Raw genomic sequence first — 4,543 nt, 5'->3', positions numbered from 1 at the left:
ATGCCGCGGCTCTCATTGAAAACCACAAGCCTCTTCTGAAGACACACGGACAAACGACACTTTTCTCCTGATTGGCACCGCTCAGGGAGTGGGCTTCACCCCACCTGCCCACTCTCCAGGTCGTACCTGGAGCACCATTACTCTTGAGGTAGCGGCTGGTCACACCGTCCTCCCTAACAGGCTGCTTACGGCCCTCTGCCACCTACCCAAGTATGCCAGGTTTACCCAGGGTTTACACACCGTTCCATCAGCCCTGTATCAGGGCCTACAAACTTCAGGTCCGATACCTCCCTTTTCCATCCTTCCAGCACAGACTCTCCTTGGAGATCACCTGCCAAGTTAACTGCGCGTGTTTATTGTAGGAAAGACTGTATCCTTTGGTTTCTTGCACAGGATTAAACAACACTCTGGTCTGTGCTGTAAGCAGCAGCCTGCCAAGAGGACACCCAGAAGGACGTGCCGATGTTCCCGAAAGGCTTGGGAAGAACTCTACTGTGCCTGGAAAGGTAATGGGAAGGAAAAGACATGGCTCTTTACTGCGGCACACTCTCCCTCACTTCTCAACACTGTAACCTGAATTGATGGCCTCCGATTGCTAAGGAGGACAGTGCAAAACAAAAAAGAGGGATGTCAGCATCCCACATGTAGAATATGAGAGCTTGGAAGGGAAATGGTGTCAAGCAGTACGACAGCTAAACCATAACTGTATCGTGTTCAGATATTTAACGCTACTCTGATTTGGTAGTGCCGGGGAGAAAACATCACGCTATACAACAAGCAAGCCCAGGAGAAAGCCTCCTCCCCTCACACACAACGCTTCTTTAGATTACTTACTGCCAGCAGTTCTGCTTGGGCTGACACCGTTCTCTAGAAGCAACACACTGAGGTTCAGATCCAACTTTGCAGCTGTGCTCATAAATTCCAGTAAAGGATTCCTGCTGCCATAACTCTTTAGCCTCAAGCTGCAGCCTTAATGGCTTCCTCACCTGACTTCCACCAGTAGTTACCCGGCATCACTCTCATTCTCCTCCAGCGTTACGCATTTGCCGTAGATATGTACTGCAATCTCGGCAATGTGTAGTAGAAGCTGTAACAGTTAACCTAATGCAGTTAACCTACAGGTGTTCCTGTCCAAGCGAGCGACAGTTTCAGATGTGTTTTCTGCTGCACTCCCTTGCTGGGGACTAGTGTTAGCCCTACGTTTCACACTGCCTTTAAGCGCTGCAGAAATGGAGTCAAGCCACTCCTTTACACGTTGCTTTCTCTTTTGGAAAGCTTCTGCAGAAACGATTCCAAGCCTCTGCACAAGCTGCACACAGAGTGGGACTCCAGGACACGCCTCTCACCCAGCATTCCTCCCCATCCGTCAGCTCGCGCGACCGTGCTTGCGTCCAGGGGAGTTCTGACCTCGGTGACACAGATCAGGAAAAAAAGGTAAAGACACGAGGGCTACCGTACATGGATTCCTATCACGGTATGCGTTCCTAGTTCTCTTGAGGATGGTGTGGGACTTCAATGGCCAGATTTCCCACCGCCACCACCCCCGTGGGGAGACTACTGGCTTTCATATTTAGCATTTACTCCTTAGTTGCTCTCCCCTACCTGGAAGTTGCTATGGGCAATCACTGGTGGAACGACACAGCTGAAACTTGTTCTCTAAAAAGCAGCCTGTCAATCTGGCATGACACATGCAAGGGGCTTTCCACGTAGTAAACACTCTTAGCGTTTCCTTGCGGTGTCTCTGAAGTGCCGCGTACACGGCGCTCATGCAACATCACCTTTTGCAGGCTGGCGTCCTTTGCTCACACTGTGGCAAACCTGATGGGACACCTTGGGCTAGGCCATAAAGCCCACACTCACACAGCTAGGGCTAAATGGAAACACATGCAAAAACTGTCACGAATCAGCTTCTCTTCTTTCATGGTCACTATCCCGTACGTCTTCTAGGTGCTGGATAAAATCAGCCAACTTTTGGAGACAGACTCCCTTACCAAGATCCAAGAATGGTTTGCAAGGGCAAGTAAACAAGGTAACAAAGATACACACCTGCATCCCTTTCTGAGAAGCACGCGCTCTTGTACATTCACATCAAACCCTGAAATTCTCATCGACCTGAGCTGAGTGGCGTTGCCGAGGTGGAAGGAATTGGGACCAGCAAAGTGCGCTGGGCCCAGCTGTGGCTGCGCTGAGCAGTCAGGTGACAGCAGACAGAAAGCAGTCACTCACACCTCAGCGCTCTCCGGTTTGGTGCGGGGCGGAAAAACGCGCTCTCCCACTGGGGCTCTGGGCGGCTGGGGGCGGGCAGAAAGCAAACAAAATGTCTCTCTCGTGTCTTTAAGCCCTTTGAAAACGTGGTAAGGGAACTCCTGAATTCACCCCCAGACATCCAGATCAGCAGCAAGTGGGAATTTGAACAAAATTTCTGCTACCTTCACGTTTCAGAGAAAGACTTTGTGTTCAGCCTGGTGGATTGAGAACTGACTGAGAAAGACGTGCTGAAATCTGAGGAAGGTGCAGCAGAGAACATCAACAGCCCGACTCTGCTGAAGCCTCTCCCTCCACATCGGAGAAGCCTAGACGGGGAAATGACGCCGGCCACGTAAAACCTGCAGGGAGGTTGCCACAATGAGGGATAAGCTAAACCCCACAACCAGAAATTTTTGGGTTCTCCTCCTGTGAAAAAGGTAACTTTGTGATTGCAGTTGATCATGGCCAGCCTTCGACAAAAATGCTCCTAAGTACAAGCCACGCCAGGCAATTTGATACAAGTGTAGTTACACGTGTATCACATTTGATACAAGTTTGATACAAGTACCAAGTTTTAGCAGCACTGGAAACCCCTTGGAGAGCAACCTCCTTTTACATTGCGGTGCACGGTTTATACCTACAAAGACCATCAGGGCACTGCACTATCTCCCTTACGAGGACAGGCTGACAGAGCTGGGCCTGTGTAGCCTGGGGAAGAGTGAGAGGGCATCTCCTCAGTGCACATAAATATCTTTAGGGCAAGTGTCAAGAGGATGGGGCCAGGCTCTTTTCAGTGGTGCCCAGCGTCAGGACAAGGGGCGACGGGCGCCAACTGAAACACAGGAAATTCCATCCGAGTGTGAGGGAAAACGTCTTCACTTGGAGGCTGTCGGAGCCCTGGCACAGGCTGCCCAGAGAGGCTGTGCAGCCTCCTTCCCTGGAGATACTCAAACCCCACCTGGACGCGACCCTGTGCAACCCGCTCGAGGCAAACCGGCTTTAGCAGGGGGTTGCACGACATGGCCTGCACAGGTCCCTTCCAACCCCAGCCGTTCCGTGAGCCTGTGACATTCTGAGGTCTGCTCCTGTAAGTCACACGCAAGCTGAAACTCCCTCTGCCAACAAACTCTGGCATTCGCCCTCTGCTAACATCTCGCCCTCACTCTCTGCAGGCTACGTCAGGCCTCCTCAGACCTTTCCAGCTACCAAAGCCCACTCTTGCACCCTCTACCCAGTCAGGGCAAGCCAAACATACTGGCGCTGCCAAGGAACGCCACCGTCACCTCTTTGTGCCCCTTCTGAAGCACACGGAGGCAACACAAGCCAGTCCCAGCGTACGTGATCATTTTAACAAAGCCACTCATGCCAGCTCTGACGCTGCCAGCATTTACTATTGCTTGGAACTCAGCTGGAGGAGAGGGTGAAGAGGAATCTTACCTAAGAACTAGAAGGAGGAAGAGGAAACCTCCAAAGCAAGCACCTCTGCTTTTCGACAGCGGTGCCCAGTGAGGCTTCTTTGCCAAAGAGCAGATGTGCTTCTATACTCTCAGCTGCGTACCGAACAAAGCCAAACGAGCCTAACAGCATCCTAAGCCTAGCCTCGTAATATACAGCTTGCTTTTCCAAAATGTTTTCCAGAAAGGGAGAAAGAACGTCTTTTGTCCGCAATGCTGAGAAAGAGAGGTCCAGCGCAAGCAGACACGCTCTTCCCAGGGAAGAGCTACAGCTGAGAAAGTGTGGTGGAAACAAGAGGCCGTCCTGCCCTCACACTCTACCAGAAATCTCACCTGTACCACGGCCGCCCCCAAACCACGGATATCCCTTTTCCAGCGGAGGCCTCCCCTATTCACAGCCGCTGAAGCATCTCCCAGCCACCTTCACATACAGAAATATGTGACCTGAGCACTTAGATTATAAAGACAGGCGTTCAGACTTCCTAATAAAACAATTTGATGTTCATTGTATTTTGTCCTCAAGTCATTCAACCCAACCATGCTGCACAGGTACATGAGACGCGAGCTAAATGAAAAGAGGGACAGAGGCAACGCCTTTTGGCATCAGGGTCATCTGTTTGCGTGACTCAGCCAGGCCTGCACAAAGAGCTCTTGTGTGTAGGCTTGGCTCTGCAGTCACAGACATACTGCGGTAGGAAGAGGGGCACGCACACCCTGTCTGCAGAGATGCACACCAAGCCCTAGGCACTGGGGAAGAAAAGAAAAAAAAAAAAAAGAAAAAGAAAGACCCTGGACTTGCCACATGTGGCCTGCACAATGACTGCAGTCGTCTGCCTCACAGC

At 51.4% G+C, this 4,543-nt stretch overlaps 1 long non-coding RNA gene across 1 annotated transcript; it reads left to right on the top strand.

Moving 5' to 3' along the window:
* Positions 1–1,394: 1,394 nt before the first annotated feature.
* LOC129735797 (uncharacterized) lies at positions 1,395–3,894 on the top strand. The gene is made up of 3 exons (XR_008731647.1): positions 1,395–1,434; positions 1,948–2,029; positions 2,443–3,894. It is a non-coding gene; the product is annotated as an uncharacterized LOC129735797 (long non-coding RNA).
* Positions 3,895–4,543: the final 649 nt, after the last annotated feature.

This window comes from Falco cherrug, chromosome 1 (assembly GCF_023634085.1).
Source record: "Falco cherrug isolate bFalChe1 chromosome 1, bFalChe1.pri, whole genome shotgun sequence".
In the NCBI taxonomy this organism is placed as follows: Eukaryota; Metazoa; Chordata; class Aves; order Falconiformes; family Falconidae; genus Falco; species Falco cherrug.
Note: the sequence above shows the minus strand (reverse complement) of the source record. Positions and strands in the feature narration are given on the sequence as shown.